The sequence below is a fragment of the Hylobates moloch genome, unplaced genomic scaffold, assembly GCF_009828535.3.
Source record: "Hylobates moloch isolate HMO894 unplaced genomic scaffold, HMol_V3 SCAFFOLD_1, whole genome shotgun sequence".
Classification (NCBI taxonomy): domain Eukaryota; kingdom Metazoa; phylum Chordata; class Mammalia; order Primates; family Hylobatidae; genus Hylobates; species Hylobates moloch.
In genome coordinates, this window is record NW_026652276.1 from 76,437,739 (window position 1) to 76,459,389 (window position 21,651).

Below are 21,651 nucleotides of genomic sequence, written 5' to 3' on the forward strand. Positions count from 1 at the left end.
CCACCATCCCCATAAAGTAATAAACAACAATAACAAACAAGCTCCTGAGTTACTGAAATCAGCCACCATCCCCAGGGAGTTACAGCTATAATGTCACCTTACCACTCTGTTTCTTGCTTCTCTTTTGCTTTTTTGTTCCTGGAAATTTTCTTTAATTTCTTATAAGCTCAGCTTTGCATTCATAAAATTATTTATTAAATTTTACCCAACAAACATTTTATCAGGATTTTTTTCAGGATACTTGAACATCTAATTGTTAGGTACTAAATGTACACTAAATGATCTCCTGGCTAGGAATCTCCTATGGCTTTGCTTGAGAGTCATAAAAACTAACATCATTTTAATAAAATTTAGGCTTCCAAAATATTTTTTTCTCCTTCTTTTCTAGAGCCTCCCAGAGAAAAACTATAAAGGACAAAAAAAAGTAGCAGGGAAACAGAAAATAAATATTCAAAAAGACTCATTAAGCCTGAGACCTAAGTTTGCAAACTTAGATAATGTTTTAATTACTTTATATAAGAGTAATTTATTTGCTAATCTAATTGAAACATTATTTTCCCACTGCATTGTAATTGCATTTTACCAACAATACAAAGCCATCTGAGAACTTCAATACACCACAAATGCATTAATCATTTATATCTGGAGACATGGCTTGAAACAGGATGCACTATGAACAGCTTTATATTTTCTAACTTGCAGTAAGTGTAAACATTTTTCTTTCCTTTATTGCTTAGGTAGCTCATTCCCTTTATGACCTACCTCAGACTAGAAATTAACTGATGGGCATAGTATCTACACTGTTTCTAAAACAAATATTTTATATATATATGCACATTCTTGTTTTCTTCCCTTACATAAACATTGAATCCATCAACAAACACTACTGATTCAACCTGAAAAATATATCCCAAATCTACCCTTTTCTCTTCATCTAGACCACCTGCCCCCTTGTCCAAGCCACTATTATATCTTTTACCTAGACTATTGTAGTAGCCACTTAACTGGTCTTTTGGCTCCACTTTTGACTTTCTAAAATGTATTCTTCACAGAGCAATCAGAGTGATCCTTTAAAACTCTATTGGAGATCAGGCTACTGTCTCCATGACCCCCAGTGCTTCTTACGGTTTTCAGAACTCCCAATTGCATCTAGCATAAAAAGCAGACTTCACTCTCTAAAGGGCTTTACGTGATCTGCTCCCTGCTTGACTGTGCTGCTGCTCCATGTCACACCAACCTCTTAAACTCACGGTGCCTCAGCTCTACTAACCTGCTTTCTGTTCTTGAAAACAAGTTTATTCTTGCTTCAGGGGCTTTCTCTTGCTCTTCGTCACCCGGAATGTGCCTCTGATTCAGAACACAGCTGCATCCTTTTAGAGTTCAGTTGAAATAGTTCCTTATTAGAGAAGCCTTTCCGGGTCAGCCTACTTAAAGCAATTCCACTGCCCTGCTGTTTACCAAATTAAACTGTTTTATTTTCATCTACAATTTACTATTATCTAAAATTATGGAAAGTTGATTACGTGTTTACTTGTCTCCCCTGCATTGATAAATGTAACCCCATGAGCTACAGACATTGTTTGCTTTAGCTATCTTCATCCCTAGATGGCCTTACAGCCAACAGATGCTCATTAGTTAAATTGTGTTTTTCAGGTCCCTGAACTCAGTCAGTTTGGCTTAGAAGGAAAACCTCTGATGAACTAATCTCACAAAAAATGTCAGTGTCTGCTCATAATTTAGTGTCACCTTTTCCGTGAGTCTGAGAATTTGAGAGAAATCCTGAGAATACATAATAGATATATGGTAAGAGAGTGATCTCAGGAAGGGCTTTCCTGGAGCCCTTCTGTGACATCTTCCTATTTGGGCTATGCTTTGCTATTTTTGTTTCATGAGAGAAAAACAAATTACCTTCTAAAATCTACCCATCAACAGATAACCACCAAAGGAATGTCTACCAATGGTGTACTGGTAAATGTAAAGCAACTGGCTCTCCTGGAGAATAAGGCCTTATCTGTATGTATCTTTTGCCTATTTCTGTGGTGTAAATACTCACCCCATGGCTAAATTCCAGCAAATGATCTGAAGTCACTGAACATAGACTTGGAAGGAGCCGTGCACCATTGCTCTCTCCAGCTGGCCCAAGAAGGCTCCAGCACATCACTGACATCTACTAGGTGCCAAGAATAACGTGAGGCATTTTATGTTCAGTCTCTCCTATCTTAGCACAATGCTAAAAACTAATTTGTCAGTTACCTGTGAGAGATGAGGAAATAAACTTGGGTAACATGCTCGGATACACATCACAAAAGGGGTAAAATCAAGGTTCAAATTCAGATCTGACTCCAGATACCACATCTTTCATTTGTTTCAGGGAGTAGTAATAAAAAAAACCACCAGAAACAAAGCAACAAACAAAACAAGAGTATTGTCAGTGTCAAGCTGCTTCATAAGATCATAGTTATTTTCCAAACATCCTAGATGTCTCAGAGATGATGCAAATTTTATTTTTAGTGTCAACTATATGTGTAGTACATATTTAGTTGGAATGAGAATTCTAAAAGTAGATTAATTAGAGTTCAGTGCACCAACAAAGTCTTGGAAATGCTCTCTCCTCTTTTTTCCCTTCTTTGCTAGTTCCCTTTTTCGACACCCTCCTAAAACACGAACGTTTTAGACATCAAGGGGACCAGCCATTGAAACAAAAAGTGACCCAATATCAAACAGCTTGTGCCTATTTGTTTAGAAATTCTGGTGAAAAACAAAAGATAGATCAGTTTCCAGGATAAAACTGTCAATGAAGTAATAAAATTCCATGCCTTTGGAAGATGGTGTCACTTCCACCTGCCAGCAATAAAAAGGAGGAGGAGGAGGAGGAGAATGGTCCCAAGTGAGACCATTAATTCTTAAACATTTGCACACATTAGAATCAGCTGGAGAACTTTAACGCACAGAATGCTGGCATGTACCCCAGGGGTTCTGATTCAGATTCAATAAATACACAGTGGGGCTCAAAATTTGCATTTCTAACAATCTCCAGGTAATGCTGAGGCTTTTTGTCTAGTAACCACACTTAGTAGGGGCTCTCTAGATGCCAAGGATTTGTATATGCACGACAGCTGAGAAAATGCTGGTTAAGAGCCCTGTTTCTCAAACTTTACTGCATGTTACAATCACCTGGAGACCTTAAAAACCCATGCCTGTGTCTCTTCCCATAGATTCTACTTAAATTAATCTGGGGTGTAGCTGAGTGTATTGAAATTTTTAGAAGCTCCAGGGGTGATTCTAATGTGCAGCTAAGTTTGATAACCAATGGAAATTGCTCTACTTTTTTGTGTGTTTTTTTTTCAACTTTTATTTTAGATTCTGAGGGCACAAAGTTTTGTTACAAAGGTATATTGTGTGATGCTGAAGTTTGGAGTACGATTGAACCTGTCATCAGAAGTGAATTGTGCTTGCTAGGGATCTAGTATATGGTCCGTATAAGACACTAATGCCTGATGATCTGTTACTGTCTCCCATCATCCCCAGATGGGACCTCTGGTTGCAGGAAAACAAGCTCAGGGCTCTCACTGAATCTACATTATGGTGAGTTATATAATTATTTCATTATGTATTACAATGTAATAATAATGGAAATAAGGTGCACAATAAATATAATGTGTTCCCATCATCCCAAAACCATACCCACCTCCCCAGTCCATGGAAAGATTATCTTCCACTAAACCGGTTCCTGGAGCCAAAGAGGTTGGGGGCTGCTGTTGTATCTCACAGGCGTTCTCTGGATTCCTTGAATTTGCATATCAGCCTCTAGTGATTGCGGAAAATTTTGTGAACTACGTCCTCAAATATGTTTTCCAAGTTGCTTACACTCTCCTTTTCTCTCAGAAATGCCAACGAGTCATAGGTTTGGTCTCTTTACATAATCCCATATTTCTCAGAGGTTTTGTTAACTTTTGAAATTCTTTTATTTTTTTTCTTTGTTTTTGTCTGGATTTATTTGAAGGACCAGTCTTCAGGATCTGACATTCTTCCCTCATGTTGGTCTATTAGGTTGTTAATACTTCCGAGTATATTATAAAATTCCTGTAGTAAGTTTTTCAATTCCAGAAATTCCATTTGGTTCTTTCTCAAAATGGTTATATCATCTTCCCACTCTTGGAATGTCTTACTTGCTTCCTTGGATTGTGTGTTTCAGCTTCTCCAGAATCTCACTGACCTTCTTTGCCATCCAGATTCTGAATTCTGTATCTGTCAGGGCTGGTGTTCCTACACCTTTTGGAAGTTGCTGTCACTTAGATGAAGCTTTTGTTTTTACATTGTATCCCTAGAGGGTTTGACTTTGGTTTACGTTGAGTATAGTCTACTGGCTTCACTTTTTTTTTTTTTTTTTTTTTTTTGGTACTTTCAAAGGCCGAGGCTCTGTGCATGATCTTTTTTTGTGGCTAGATTCCTGCATTGGGTTTCACCAGCAATGCGTGCTGGGAGAGTTATTTGGTGGTGTAATCCAGGCTTGATCCAGTAGATGGCGACGGCGCGTAATATTAATAGTAAGGGCTGGCAGAAACGCGCTCACCTATTTTGTATTTCAGTGCATTTGCAGCAGTTCTCTCGGGTGTGGGCGATGGGGGAGGCAAGAGATGACCCTGTCACCAAGTCCATGGGCCTTGCGGGGACCCCCTCCAATCATTGGGCGGCACTCGCCTTTCCTTAGCCCGAGGGTCCCTGGTTGGCTGCACTCCTCCGTTCCTTAGGGGTGGCCCTAATCGAAGGTTGTTAGGTTATGATCCAGCTCCCTGGATCTCATCGCAACGTAACAACCTTAGGTGCCCACTGGTCCTCTGTACTTGGCAGAGTCAGGGCAGGTTGTAGGGTACATCTGTGGTTTATGTGTTGATGCAGTGGGTCAAAGGTGGAGGATCCCTGGGTAGGGCAGGATTGCCATGGTTGTGCAACCAGTGTGGCCTCCATGGCCCAGGGTTTTTTGCCCAGCAGACAGTTGTGGGGTCTGCCCAGCTCATGCTCCCCCAACCAGGTCTCTTTCCGGGGTCTGCCCCAGTAGCTGGACCAAACCAGCTAGTTTTGTCCCAAGCATTCTGCACCCAGATCACTGGGTTAACAATTTGTTAACAATTAACAAATTGTTCCCATCTGTGGGGCTCCCGCAGGCGGAGCTCATAAGCAGGCTGCACCCATCCCGGGCTGGTCTTGTGGAGGAAGGCACACTCAGGTACGGCGCCGGCCCACGAGCATATATGCCTCTCTTTTCTTAGTGCTCTGAGAGTAGGGGCTCCTCCTCCCCTTGAGCTTTAGCGACAGATTTCAGCTCAATATTCCTTAGCTATGTGCTCAAACGTTTGGGTATTGGGACCAGGCCCATTGATCTCCAGGGTTGATTTGGCTGATCTGGCTGGCTAGGCAGGTGTCCCCTTCCTCCTTCACCGCCCCAGGTGCTAACCTCCCAAAGCTGCCCGCTCCACTGAAGAGGATGACCATCTCCAACAGAAGGATAGAGGAGAACCAGTCTTCGGTCAAGGATATACAATTAGCTGCGCTCCCCTGCTAGGACCTCCAAACAAGCTTTCCAATGCCTGTGGAGGTCGTGGGATCTCTTGTAGCTGGGATTTCAGAGTGCAGGGGTGGGAGTGTGTTGCCCTGCAGTTCTTTGACTTCCTTAGGACCTGTTCAGGGCTGGGAGCCGGTTCTGACATTTGGCAACTCCGTGCAGGGTCCCAGCTTCCTCCCTCTTCCACCTTGTTGTCTGCAACGCCTCTCTATTTACTTTCAGTGTTTTCTCTCAAAAGATATGTTCAAAGTGTGATGGCTTAGTTGATATTTTAATTTCTCTTGTTGGGAGCGTATCTTCCCGGCTCAATCTAGTTGGCCATCTTCTCCCCTCAATCCGCTCTGGATTTTAATTCCTAGGTTCTATATTCCTTACACATAACTTTTAATGTGTCCTCCTAAAACTTACCCATCCAGAAAGCACTCATTTCCTCAAGTTGCTAGTTCGTTTCAAGCATGTGCTGAACTGTAGAAGTTAGAGTGCCAGCTGAGAAATCCAGTAGACAGTGCCTCTATGAGTTTCTCCTCTATGTCAGTGCCTCTTTGCGTCTCAGTCTCTGCTACTTACTGACTGTGCGATCTTAGTTAAATATGATATTTAACTTCTTTGTTTTGTCTCCTGTTCTAGCTAAGTATAAATTATTATGAGCAGTATATGAAAGAACTTGGAAAATGATCGGAAACATTCAAAAGGTCACAGAGAAGAATTATTATTAATGTATAGGAAGATGGTGCTTATAGATGGTACACAATAGATTTTTTTTTAATCAGAGCACTTCTCATTGTCAGAATACAGTCCCAGATTACCTGTTATATGAGAATCCCAAATAATATTGTTAAAGAGTAGCAGCTCATATGCCACTTGCCTGATAAAGTTTTCCAGGGTCCAAAGTAACCAATGTGATTATAATTCTACAGTATAAACATGCAACAGCTTATTCTATTATTACCTTACGGGTATCTCTCCTAATATAATTCACTTATTGAGGACAGAAGCAATGAATCCTCCATGAATATGCTCACTTATGTAGGTGCTAATTGCCTAAAAATATATTACTTCTCTGCATATGTGAGGATAAAATATTACTTCTTTTTCATTGTTAAAAGCAAAAAGATATTCAGACTACTCTGATTCCGTAAGATGTCTTAAAATAATTATTTAGTAAAAAGAGAAATGTAGTTTTTTGGGGGGAAATGTAAGTTTTTAAAATTCTTTATATAATGGCTCCATCTTCTGGCCATTGAAATAGACTTACCATATTACAAAATGCAGTTAAGTCTCATACTGCACAAATAAATTAGTATGAGTCAAAAAGAATAACATAACTTTTTATTCAGAAAACTTTCACAAATTTGACTAACTTCTTCACTGAGAATTTTACTTTGGTCATTGTTTAAATTTCATGCGTCTGAATCCTTTTCCTCACCCCAATTGTTAGGACACATCTTAACAATGTTTGGCTTTCTGGGGATTTATTTTATATTGACACAGTACTTACACAGCACAGATATCTGTACTTAAAAGAACAGTGAGAGAGGCCAAGTCAGGAACATCTCAGTAAACACATTTAAGTTCCATGAACCTCACTGTAAAAGGCCACCTGTAGGATTGATGAAGAGAAATGGATCTACTCTGCGGGCAGTCTCTCCACTTTGTTCACTGTTTCCTTTGCTGTGCAGTTTTTCTTTTAGCTTGATGTGATCCCATTTGTCCATCTTTGATTTGGTTGCCTGTTCTTTTGGGGTATTCCTCAAGAAATCTTTGCCCAGATCAAAGTCTTGGAGAGTTTCCTTGACGTTTTCTTGTAGCAGTTCCATAGTTTAAATTCATATATTTAATTATTTAATTGATTTTAATTTGATTTTTAGATATAGTGAAGAATAGGGGTCTAGTTTTATTTGTCTGCAGATAGATATCTAGTTTTTTCAACACCATCTATTGAAGAGACTGCCTTTTCCACATTACATGTTCTTGGCACCTTTGTCGAAAATGAGTTTACTGTAGGTATGTGTATTTGGTTCTGAGCTCTCTATTCTGCAAACTACCCATCTAACAAGGGATTAATAATCAGAATATACAAGGAACTTAAATATCTCTATTTGAAAAAATCTAATAATCTGAATAAAAAGTAGACAAAATATTTGAATAGAAATTTCTCAAAAGAAGACATACAAATGACAAACAGGCACATGAAAAGGTACTCAACATCATTGATCATCAGAAAAGTGCAAATCAAAACTGCAATGAGATGACATCTCACCCCAGTTAAAATGGCTTACATCCAAAAGACAGTCAATAACAAATGTTAGTGAGGCTGTGGAGAAAAGGACACCTTCATACACTGTTGGGGGGAATGTAAATTAGTACAATCACTATGGAGAACCATTTGAAAATTCCTCAGAAAACCAAAAATAGAGCTACCATATGATCCAGCAACCCCACTGTTGGGTATACACGCAAAAGAAAGAAAATGAATATATCAAAGAGATACATGCACTCTCATGTTGGCTACAGCTCTGTTCACAATAGCCGTGATTTGGAAGCAACCCAAATGTTTTTAAACAGATAAATGGATTAAGAAAATACGGTTCTTATAAACAACGGGGTACTATTCAGCCGCACAAAAAAGAGAATGAATTCAGTCATTTGCAGCAACATGGATGGAACTGGAGGTCACTATGTTAAATGAATAAGCCAGGCACAGAAAGACAAACATCCATGTTGTCACTTATTTGTGGGAATATAAAAATTAAAACGATTGTACCCACAAAGTTTGAGAGTAGAAGGATGGTTACTAGAGGCTGGGAAGGATAGTGGGGAGTGAGGGGTCTGAGGGGAAGAGACAAACAATTTAAATGAATGAATAAGACCTAGTGTTTGATAGCACAACAGGGTGACTATAGCCAATAATAATTTAATCGTACATTGTAAAATAACTAAAAGAATATGATTAGATTGTTTGTAACACAAAAGATATATGCTTGAGGAGTTGGATACCCAATCTGCCATGATGTGATAATTATGCATTGCATGTCTGTATCAGAACATCTCATGTACCCCATAAATATATATACTTACTATGTCCTCACAAAAATTAAAAACTAAAAATGGAAAATATAAGAAATGGATCTAGAAAGTATGGACCTGTCAACAGGAAGGAACGTGCTGTATGACAGTGGGTAAGTCTTAAATTGTGACTTGGCCTCCAAAGATATGAAAGGCAGCCAGCCCACAGCTCTGGACTCCTGTGACCTCATGGGTTGAGTGCTCAGCTTAGAGGTGGCTCATTGTGTGTGTGCCCAGAATGAAAAAGGCTGTGAGGAGCTGCATCTTCTCACTCATTTGTATCTGTATCAGCTTTTTATCCTTTACGCTGTTGGTTGCTGGTTTGATATAAACTAAAGTTAGAGCATCTATGAATCAAATCTCAGTACAGGTTCACTAGTCTTTGATCACAAACCAGTCCGCTGCAGTCTGGCCAGCTCAGGCATGCTTCTTAAACACATTACACCAGGCCAGACAAAGCACACTAGTCATTTCAAAAGGATCTGAATTGCCTATTTGGAGAACATATTGTGGTGCAGAAACACACATTTCCATAATATCTATTGTTATTCCCTTAATATCAACTATTAATTCTACAGATTGCAAGCATAACATATTCTCTGTTGAAATTTGAAAAACACAGAAACCCAAAAAGAAGAAAAAAATGAAGTCATATTCCCTTGAGAAAAGGGAATTTCCTTCCAGTCATTTTTTTTTCTATGTAGATAAATTTGATGTTTGTGTTTTCATGTAGTCTGGTTAGGGTCGTGGTGTAATACGGTAACCTAAAAGAATTTATTTATTAAAACTGTCAGCTGTCAGTTAGTTCAGTGCTATATTTGGTTCATCTTACAGGTATCTCTCTCTCTGTGTCTCTCTCTCTCTGTCTCTCGCTCTATCAGCAGCGAAGGCATTGATGCTGATTAAATAGTCCCATTCCCAGGGCCGGATATGGATGGGGTGTATGCTATTTAATTTTATTTATTTCACTGGGACAAACAGAAGAATAAAGCTGGCTTTTGCATGCTGCTTCTTAGCAGTACCAAAGGCAAAACCATTAGGTGGTCCTACTTCCAAATGTCAATTCTACTGGAGAAGACACTCCTAAACAAAATGCATATAGAAAACCTCAATTACAAACGTTTATTAAACTAGCTCTCTGGTCCTAAGGGCAGGCCCCCATGAGATTCAAAGTTCCATCCTAAGCTACCTCACATTGATGTACTCTTCATATAGTCATAATTAGAATAAGTGCATATATATGTTTTTGAAAATATTTCCCAAAAGGGGGTTGAAAATATTTCTATGTATTTTAAGCATTTTTCATCTTTTAAAAAATCTTATAAGTTAATGTATATGTAAATTCATTTAAGATATCTAGAAACATATATACCATATACTAATATTTCTAGGTGCTGGGATTGGCTATGTTTTTTTCTAATTTTTTATACTTTTATGAATTTCATTTTTGTCTAAACTTTTTAAAATTAAACTAATTGTGAGTTTTATCAGCAGAGAAAAGAGATATACTCTAGCTTATCAAAAAAAAAAAAGAAAGAAAAAGAAAATACCTTTACAAGAATACATTAAACAAACCGGACCATCTCCCCTGGACATTATGCCCATGCACCCAAAAGCGGGAGGTGGAAGATGACAGTGGTGATGACAATACAGGGAGGGGCATGCCCAGGCCTGTCTTTATTGTGTAAGGCTTATTTGCCAACTCTCCCCTGTTCAGGATCAATGGAAAATTACATGGCATTTGTCTTTCTGTATATGGCAGCAACATGAATGCTATCTTATTTTCCAAGGCTCACTTCAGTGATTTGTGTACCTTCCTTGCCTTAATAAAGGGATCTTGAAAAGCTTTAATTAAAACTACAAAATAACTAGCTTCAGAATAGTTATTGGTAATTTATTCTACGTAAGCACAGCACAATAAAAACCATTCGGGGCTCTCAAGAACATTAGTATGCCTTTAGATGTCAGTCACTTATTTTCATCCTCGTTGTCACTATCTCAGCCAAGGTCCTCACCTCTTCCTATCTAGGTCATTGCAAGAGCTTCCTGTTTTCAATCTATTTGGCATAATATTTCCAAATGAATCTTTCTAAAGCCCAATGTTCGTATAGATGGTGCTGATTAAAGACATTGACTGTGCTCCCATTACCTACAGAATGAAAACCAGACATCATTTGGGTGCTAGACTTATAAACTAGCTCTAACCTGTTTTATTATTTTAATCCTCTGCTATTCCCCCATTCCATCCTGTCACTCCAATCAGTCAGGGCTGCTCCCCTGAATGTATTATATACTTTTATGCATCTATCCTTTGGCTTATGCAGTTTTCTCTTTACTTTATCACTCTGAGTGTCTTTCCCTCAGACTACCCAAGTCCTCCCGGTTATCTGAGTACAGCCCTTGGAGACTGTCAAGGAGAGAAGCTTGGCATGTGCCCAGCAGATGCTGCTCAAAAAGAGAGGAGCCAATTATTTCAGGAGAGGAGCCAGTGAGAATAAGGGCATTACTAGGACACTCCAAAATCAATATTGGAAGAAGGCAATTCTCAACTTGCAGCTAAAGTGGGAGAATTAAGAACTCTGCAATTTGATAAAATGACTTACCAAGTCAGACAATCTGAGCAAGTCAGAAAGCAAACGTGAGAGTTTAATTGGTGGATGAAGAAAAAATTAAATGAGGTATCACTTTGTCATCAGAAAGGCCAGTTCAAGGGTATTGTTATAATATTATGTACCCTTTAGAGCTGTCCCCTTCTTGTGGTTTGGCATCCTTTGCAGGACTGGGAGATACTCACTGGACACCTTATCCTTTTGGGCCTAGTTTAATCCAATCTCCTCTAGGCTGCTACGAAACTTTTCCAGATAACTTTGGCACACGGGTATCATAGCTCCCTCTGACATCACAGCATCTGTTATCTCTAGCCTTCATTTGGCAATGGATCATATGATTGCCCTATGATTTTTTTTGCATTTTTGTACTATAATTTATAAAGACATACATTTTTATTTAACTTTCTACAGTTGTGTCTCATACTTTCTTCAGTATGGAGATTTATCTCTTTTATCACATAATATCTCCCTCTTAGTCAAACATAAAAATATACTCTTTATGGGCACCAAAAATATTTGTCATTTATTTATTTATTTTTTTAACTCCTCTTACTATCATTCTCAACAACAAAAAAATATTTGTTGCATGACCAGAAATATGTTCTGTTAATTCACTCTTCTCTTTAAGTAGGCCTAAAATATAAGCTGGCAGGTCCGCCTGTGAAACCATCTCTGAAACTGTCAAAAATTACCCCAAAGTGCTAATTCAGAAATAATTATATTGAATAAATTCCATAAAGAATATATATGCAGTTCAGAGTTATATTCAAGAAAGCACATATTTCAGCTTGGATAATTTGGATATGAACAATAAAAATCAACTCTGACTTGCTAAGCAGAAAATAATGTACTGCAAGAATATTTTGTAGTTCAAAATTGATGAGAAGGCTAAAGAAGATGACTTCAGAAAAAAAAAAAAGATAAAAACAAGGCTATAAAGATTCCAAGTAGCAGACCAGTTTGAGTGCCACCACTTTTTTCCTCGTATTCACTCTACTCAAGTTCTTAATCTTGGGAGACAGAAAAAAAAAAATCAAGGTGGCCCCACCTGAGTCATTTTCTCTTCCCCTCAGCCAGCAGAGAGCAAGACATCTTGACTATACAAAAATGAGAAGAAGTAATTTTCCCAAAGTAAATCTGGCACTCACCAAAAGGGGCATCATGGAAACTAGGCTTCCAAAGAAGGCACAACAGGAAGAACTGATGTAAATTATGGTCCAATTCCTATATCTGTGAGGTTTTCTAGATCAGTGTTCATTCTGGTGAATGAATTCTATCATCAGTTTAGAAATAAAGCAGGTGGAATGAGCATAGGGCGAAGGGCTTATTTAAAACTGGAATACTGTACTGAGGCTTTAAGGCAGATGTAGCCAGCTCCATAGTATGGATATGACCTTTTAGGCAGAAGGCACAATCAAGTCAATTATGAATGTGGAGTGGGCAGTTTGCCAGGTAAGGATGCCTTCAGGATCCAAGCCTCACTGTCTACTTAGATTCTCCTCTGAGGTCACATTGGTAATTATTCCCACTGGTTCACACTGAATGAGAGCTTTGTATGGGGAAGATAAGTGTTTTACAGTGTAGACGGGAAAAAGTCAAATTAACAAAACATAGCAATGCTGTAGCTAACACAAATCACTAATGCCCAGAGTTGGTGAAACCTAGTGGCATATGAGTTACACAGAAATGTACTCAAAGATACAGGCACTGGGTGATATAAAGCTGCACAGTTATGCATCAGGCATCTCTAAGCAAATGCTAAGTACTTAAAATGGTTGTTTTTAAAATTCAGTATCTAGATATACTAATAAATCTATAAAACATTTGCCAACTGATTTTACTTTGGGAAAAGAATAATACTTTAAGACTAAGAATAAATAAAGCAGAATTTGATCATATAAAGTTTTTAAAAAGAATAATTTATCTGCAGTATGTATTTCTCATGCTTGCATTACTTTTCACTGCTTCTATTATTTTAAAGGATAGTAAGTACGAAGTTTACTCTGCAAGAAAATTCTAATTATTCTACTCTCAGCAGTGGGGCCCAAAATTCTCATGTCTTCTTGGAGACAGAGAAAAGTTATTGAGAACATAAGATTATTTTAGAGTGAGGAGAGCTAGTCTCAGTATTTACATATTTTAAGGAATAATTGTGGTTGCATATGCTGCTCAGAACTGAGCAAGATAGTTTATCTTACTAGTGAGTATAATAAACCTAGGCCAAAAATCTTAAGATTACTAGAACATGAAGTGAAGACCAAACATATCAGTACTTTTTTTCTTTGTAAGGGAAACAGTCAGAAAACAGCATTTGCTCAATTTTTTAAATAAACACAGGAAACAAGAAGATAATAAATAAGTCCCATTTTTATAGGTAAATATGGTACTTCAGTTAGAGAACAGACATCATTAAACTGGTTGATCAGAAATCTTTAAATCCATAATTAAATATCTGGAACTTAACTTCTAAAAATGATATTTTACCTGTTAATTTTTTGTTGTGGAGTGATCAAATGTGTATGAAATTATTTTACTTTGTGGAGCAAAGGGACTAAAGACTAAGACTAGGAAGTTTTTATTTTTATGCTACTCCGAGGATTAAATAGAAAAATGGACCCATATCTGTCTTTCCTTCCTACCAACTAGCTGTGATATAAAAGGAAATTTAAAAGTTGTGTTCTACTGCAAAGTGAAGCTCACTATAGTCAGAGTACACTAAAGAAAAGTAAAAATACAAAGCAATTAAGACATCTGAACATTATGTCTTCTCCAAAACAACTACATTTAAATGTTTTATTCAGTGCACACAGAACATGTCCAATATCTTATTCCTACTTCCCCTCCATAAAGGCAGCATTGGAGACTCAAGACAAAAACATTGGTAAAAACATTTTCACATGTCCCACAATCATTGTTTAACATGGATATTGCCATCAGCAGACATTGAAGCAATTAAAACCAATTTAAACACGACCAGGAAGTGGTAGCATTGGACTGAAGGGCACACTAAAGTGTCTTAATTCCATCTGCAGACAAACCAATATGAAGGCTAGTAATTTTACTGACTCTCTATAGAGCACCTTCTTCCACAGAAAAATAAACATTAGAAAGAAGTTTTGTTGTGATGGTTTCACAATAAAAAAATTATTTCTACTAAGGATAATGTTCTTATAGCAAATTCCCATGGCAATGAACTGGGATATATATAATTCTACTTTGTGTTACTTTTAAGGGTGCATAAAAGTTCCGTGTGTTTTGGGAGGGTGGCAAGCAAATAAGTTAGAAGAAACTAAAATGTTAATGTAGCTTCCAAAGCTATTAATAATTTTGATCACTGACCTGAATTCCTGTTTCCTAGAAGTGCTTCCCAGAGACAAGTCTCCCTGACTTCTTTGTCGCTGGTGGCTAGAGTCCCTATTTCATGTAAAGATTCCAAATCCTAGGCAGGGACCATCACTCAGTCTCAGTTGTCAGTGCCTCTTGATTTACTGTCTGATGATGTCAAGTTCCTGATAAAAGCAATGAGGAAGAAAGATCTTTTAGATCACAGTGGAGCAATTAACTTGATGAAATTGCTTTGGGGAAACTCAGTCTTATGTTATAGAGAAATATATCAAGTATTTGCTTCCAAGAAAACCTGAACCAGGATTATCTCAACTTGAAGACTTTCACTAGATGTAGAAAACACTGACTACAAAATATAAAAGTACTAATGCATTTTGAAATTCCAGAAAGATTTGTATGTGCATTTTAAAAATGTTATCAACAAGCAAAACAATGTGAGAATTTTAAGCAGTGAAGTTCGTTCTTCCTAAGGGTCTTCTTACCACTTAACCAATTTTTCCCCAAATAAATAGCTGAATATTATTTAGTTTTGTGATGCAGCACTCTTCTTAAGAAAGGGTTTCATTATCTTTTCTTTATCTTTCACTGGATTCAGATTAAAGCTGTGTGAGGTTTTAGAGTAACATTTCTAAGATGAAAGAACTTTAAAATGAACTTACAAAATGCCAGTGCTACCTTAACCAATAGAGACAAGTATATATTCAGCGGCTGGTGCACGCAGGGCACTGTTCCAAGTGCTGTACAAAACTCAAATAATGCCCGCCTGCCCAGAGTGTACATTCTAGTGTGTCTATGCTGGGTGAGGAAACAAAAGCCATGTCTGAATACTTAAAAAGCTAAACAAATAGATGAACAAGATAATTTCAGATAGCAGTAAATTCTATCAGAAGCCAGGGTGCTACAAGAAGAAATGACCATAAGGAACAGGATGGGAGAGGGTTAAATTGGATTGGTTTGCTAGGGAAAAACCTTGCTGAGGATGTCATATCTAATGTAAGGCTGAAATGACCAGAAAAATGAGTCATTTCAAGACCCAGAGTCTGAGCATTGCAGACAAAGGAACAGTATGTGCAAATCTCTTCAGATGGAAATGAATGCCACCTATTGGAGGAAAGAAAACCTGGTGCGAATGGGGGGAAATAAGATCAGAGACAAGCAGGGGCTAGATTGCGTGGGCTTTGATAAGAGGCTTGAGTTTTTTCTAGACGTATTAAGCAGTGCAATGGCATACTTGAATTTACTTTTTTAAAAATTTCAACTTTTATTTTGAATACAGGGGTACAAATGCAGGTTTGTTACATGGGTATATTGCATTCAAGTAGCGAGTGTAATACCCAATAGGTACTTTTTCAATCCACCTCCCTTTCTCCCTACTCTACTAGTCCGCTATGTCTATTGTTCCCATGTTTATGTCCATGTGTGCTTAATGTTTAGCTCTAACTTATAAGCGAGAACATGCCTTATTTGGTTTTCTGTTCCTGCATTAATTTGCTTAGGATCGTGACCTCCAGCTCCATCCATGTTGCTTCAAAGGAAATGATTTTATTATTTTTTATGGTTGCATGGTATTCCATGTGTATATGTACCACATTTTCTTTATTCAATCCACCACTGATGGACCCCTAGGTTGATTCCATGTCTTTGCTATTATAAATGGTGTGGCGATGAACATGAGTGCATGTACCTCTAATGATCTAATGATCTGTTTTCCTTTGAGTATATACTCAGCAATGGGATTTCTGAGTCAAATGTTTTAAATTCTTTGAGAAATATCCAGACTGCTTTTCATAGTGAACTAATTTACATTCCCACCAATAGTGTATAAACATTTCCTTTTCTCCACAGACTCACCAGCATCTGTTGTTTTTTGACTTCTTAATAATAGCCATTCTGACTGGTGTGAGATGGTATCTCATTGTGGTTTTCATTTGCATTTCTCTGATGATTAGTGATCATGAGAATTTTTTCACGTTTGTTAGCCGCTTATATGTCTTCTCTTGAGAAGTGTCTGTTCATCTATTTTGCCCACTTTTTAATGGGGTTAATTTTTGCCTGTTGATTGATTTAAGTTCCTTATGGATTCTGGATGTTAGATCTTGGTCTGATGCACAATTTGGGACTATTTTCTACCATTCTGTAGGTTGTTTGTTTATTCTGTTGGTAGTTTCTTTTGCTGTGCAGAAACTCTTTAATTAGGTCCCACTTGTCAAGTTCTGTTTTTGTTGCAATTGCTTTTGTGAACTTAATCATAAATTCTTCACCAAGGCTGATGTCAAGAAGGGCATTTTCTAGGTTTGCTTCCAGGATTTTTTATAATTTTAGTCTTACATTTAAATCTTCAACCCCTATTGTGTTAATTTTTGTATGTGGTGAAAGGTAAGTGTCCAGTTTCATTCTTCTGCATATGACTAGCCAGTTATCCCAGCACCATTTACTGAATAGAGAGTTTTTCCCCCATTGCTTGTTCTCATTTTTGTTGGACCTTGTTGAGGATCACATGGTTTTAGGTGTGTTGCTTTATTTCTGAGTTTTACATTCTGTTCCATTGGTCTATGTATCTGTTTTTGTCCAGTACTGTGCTGTTTTGATTACGTGTGGTAGCTTTATAGTATAGTTTGAAGTTGGCTAGTATGATGCCTCTGGCTTTGTTCTTTTTGCTTTGTATTGCTTTCACTAATTCAGCTCTTTTTTGGTTTCATATGAATTTTAGAGTTGTTTTTCTCTAATTATGTGAAGAATGACATTGGTAATTTGATAGGAATAACGTTGAATCTTTAAATTTATTTGGGCAGTATGGGCATTTTAACAATATTAATTTTTCTAATCCATCCATGAGCATGGAACATTTTTCCATTTATTTGTGTCATCACTGATTTCTTCCAGCGGTGTTTTGTAGTTCTCATTGTAGAGCTCTTTTACCTCCTTGGTTAGCTGTCTTCCCACGTATTTCATTTTCTTTGTGGCTATTATAAATGGGATTGTGTTCTTGATTTGACTCTCAGCCTGTGTGTTATTGGGGTATAGAAATGCTACTGATATTGATTTGGTATATGGAAACCCTGCTAAAATCATTTATCATTTCTAGTAGCCTTTTGTTAGAGTCTTTAGGGTTTTCTGCATATAGAATCATTTTCAGTAAAAAAAGATGGTTTTACTTTTTTTCCTCTATGGATGCCTTAATTTAAACTTTTAACAAATTATTCTGATTGCCAGCTGGAGTAGGAGCAGGACAAGTGTAGAAGCAGTGATTGAAATTAGGATGCTTTTGTCTAGGCAAGAGATGATAGGGATTTGGACTAGGGTGTTAAAATAGAAGAAGAGGTAATACGGCAGAGATGTTGAGATCAAAATTATATTTTGGAAATGAGTAAAATAACTATTTCATAAGCTTCCTTCAATACATTTCCATATTCAAACATTTGTTGAATGTCTACTAAGTTCCGGTTTTGTACTTGAGAGATAGCACAGTGAAAAACAAAAAGTCTTGTAAAACATATTTTAAAGTACATTAGAAAAAATAAATAATAGATCTAATATTTAAAAATGAAGCATAAAATTTTCATTTGCTTTCTCTTAACAGTTTTTAAAATAAAGAATATACCTGCACTACAGGAAAAAAAAAAGAAACTAAAAATATGCAAGAAAAAACCCCAGAAATTAGAAATCATCAATAAATGTATGAAAGAAAACTACTGGTACTACTTTTCAACTAACTCTTCCCCATTTTTTCTCTTGCTTGTATCTAGTGTTTTCTTAATGATAATAAAGCCTGGAAAAAAAAAGTATAGTTAGGAAATGTTGGTATGTGGTTGGAATTTAAAGGATTTGGTAATTATTTTATCAAGCAGTAGCTAAGGGATTACGCCCCAGCCTTGGCCATGGTTGACTGGAAAACAAAGCCTGAGGCAATCGCAAAAGCAACAAATGAGTGGGAAATGTGAGGTGGGTCGGAGAAGAGGTTAAACAAATTCAAGTGGTGCGTGATGAAGCTGGCCTGCTTCATGAAGAGGCACATCCATAAGGATGTCTTTGATCAGGCTATATAATAACACCATGCTTTGGAACTGTCTATAAGTGGAGGAAAAGGAGAAAAATCATCCTGCTGCTTCCCTCTTCCCTCCTGTCTCCCCGGGTAAACATTTTTCCATGGAAACTTAATACTTTGCCTCACTTTGGGGCTGGGCCTACTGGTGTTTTGGCAGCCTCAAAAGAAGCCAGATTTTGCCCCTGTGGCCCAATTCTTCATAGGAGACCAGAAGTAGTGAGCAGAGCAAGAGATTTCTTGCAGTAGTATCAATGTTCCGTTACCATCCTGTGTCAGTAGCAGCCGCAATAGCCTAAAGAAGCAAGCAGCTGAGGTTTCATGACACAAGGGGACATGAAATGACTATAAGGGTCAATCATACAATACAGCCCTGAAGCCAACTACTTTTAGCATTTTCTGACAAAACCTAAGGGTCTAGTGTTCTTTTTGAGTCAACTTGGATGTTTTATAGATAAAAAAATTTAAAGATGTTTCATCTCTAAGAACAAAAATGCTTTAAAATTTGAAAAATATATATGTATATGGCATATATACATACAAATACACATACATATCTATATAGAATATAAATATATTGTTAAAAATCTGTAAATGGTCTAACTTTTTTTTTCCTAATAAGCAATTCTTAAAACAGTTTTCTTTTCCTCCCAGAGATAAACTATACTTTATCTTGGCAAAGGTGGAGTAGCCTTCCGGGATGAACAAACTTGGTCACATGGTCTTCTCTCTTCCCCAGATCCCACCTGCCAGAGCTAGCTCTGACCCACTTGATAGGCTTTCAATAATGACAGCAAGTGTCCAGCCAGCCTGAAGTTAACCAGGCATCCAGCCCACTGGACATGGGCCTGGAGGTTTTTGCACTCCCCAGAGAGCAAAGAATTGTCCAACTACTTTATAGTTTAGTAATTTGTGTGCTAAGATTCATAGTCACTATTTAGATAGTGATTTGTGTGTATGTTTAGTTTGAGCTACATGATCTCACTTAAAATCCTTTCTAAACTTTAGTTTGAAGCCAATTTTTAATTTAGATTTTTTTCCTTCTCTCCTATCCAAAAGATGCATATTTAGACGGTCTTTGGTTTTAAACTACAACTGTTTGGCCAGACTATTAACAGAAACTTGTGTGCTTTTAACTACAGCCTCTTATTCTACATCAGTGAAAACAATTAGATCATAATCAAATCGAACCTGCAGTGGGTCTCTCCAGAATTTGTCCATTGTATACTTCTAATTTCTATACTCAGCGAGAAGAAAACTAGTGTGATCCCAGGATAAAACTTTCTGCTTATCCAATAATGGTGGGACAACTTTTGAAAAGACTGAAGTGCATGCCCTCAAAATATCCTCTTATAAACTCTGCTTTTCTAACTTTGGTAAGAGTCAGAAAACAGATAATTTGATGTTATAGTTTCTAACAAGGGTCTAAAGTATAAGTATTCTGGGATCACAGTTAAGGGCAAATTCTTATGCTTTCAATATCAAATGTGTGGATTGAAAGGTTGACATATTTTTGTGAACCAGTGTACAATGTCTTAAGCAAAGCTCTTCATGGGAGGAGGATCTATGGTATGACTTTCTCCCTCTAGAACCTTCTAACAGCCTTGCTACCAATTCATTCCTTTTCTCTTGAGTTGGAAATGAACATATAATTATGTGCCAATTTCCCACTGACACCAACAGTGTCCCCAAGTATTTTAAAAATAAGGATAATATTGAGACTTAAGGAAATAACTTCTGTTTTTAATAACACATCTTGTAAGAATCTGCCAGATTTGAATATTCTCTTCTCGTATCTAAATAGAAATTTAATAATATTAAATCATATGTTATTATCATTAAATCCTGGACTAGAATCACTATTTTCTATTCTTAATTTAGAAATAAGGTATTGTCAGCAATATAGAGACTACTTACACATTTTAAGAAAATTAGTGATAATTTCTGCCAGTGGAGAAAATTCTGGTACAGATTTATCTCTGTTCGAAAGAAAAATTTAAGGACTTTGATGGTTAATTACATATGTAAACTTGAGTAGTCCAGGGGTGTCCACATTAAACATTGTTTCTGGGTGGTTCTGTGAGGTGTTTCTGGATGAGATTAGCATTGAACCTATAGACTCAGTAAAGTACATTTCCCTCTCTAATGTGGTTGAGCAGTATCCAATCCTTTTGAGGGCCTGAATAGAACAAAAGGTGGAGAGAATGAGGAACTCGCCCCTCTTTTCCTGCCTCTGTGCTTGAGCTGTGACATTTCATCTTCTCCTGTGCTTGGACTGGGATTTACATCATTGGCTCAGGCAAAATTACACCACCAGCTTTCCTGGGTCTCCAGCTTACAGATGGACTCAGGCAAAATTACACCACCAGCTTTCCTGGGTCTCTAGCTTACAGATGGCAAATTACAGGACTTCTCAGCCTCATAATCTCATAAGTTAATCAATCATAAATAAATAGATATTTAAATACATAGATATAGATATAGGTTCTCTTTCTCTGGATAACCTTGACTAATCCAAAGTCTAAATAAGGAGCCAGCAATTAGCATGAATAGGCTGTAGTTATCAAAAGACACAGCACAGAGGCATGGGAATAGCATAATGTATGTTGGTCTCCACTTAAATCCCCTTTATTAGAAGAGTGTGCAGATTTCCCCCTCCTGTCAATGTTGATATCAATAGCTCAGAGCTTCCCCTCTTCTGTAAAATTGCCATAGGCTAATAGGAGCCACCTTGTCACCTAGAAATGCGTAGAAAGTCCCTTCCCTTTTCCCTAGGGGAGCATCTGATGTCTCAAAATCCAACTGGTGTTTGGTACAAGAATCTGCCCTGCTTCTAGGTAACCCAACTGTGATAATCAGGTTGGAGGATGGCATTTATATATAATTTCCTATTTTTTTCCATTTTATAGCATAAGACTAGGGACTTACTAATTCAAACATCTTTACTGGGCCATTTAATTTCTTGGACCACTTTATAACCTCCTTGACAGGATTTTATCTATTTTGGCCCTTAATTTCCCAGAAAT

At 37.4% G+C, this 21,651-nt stretch overlaps 1 long non-coding RNA gene across 1 annotated transcript in view; it reads right to left on the reverse strand.

Annotated features, from left to right (window-relative positions):
* LOC116810717 (uncharacterized) overlaps positions 1-21,651 on the reverse strand; it is a 241,829-nt gene that overhangs the window by 138,894 nt on the left and 81,284 nt on the right. The window contains exon 3 of the long non-coding RNA XR_004370360.1: positions 14,578-14,747. This is a non-coding gene — a long non-coding RNA (uncharacterized LOC116810717). The remainder of the gene's footprint in view (positions 1-14,577; positions 14,748-21,651) is intronic.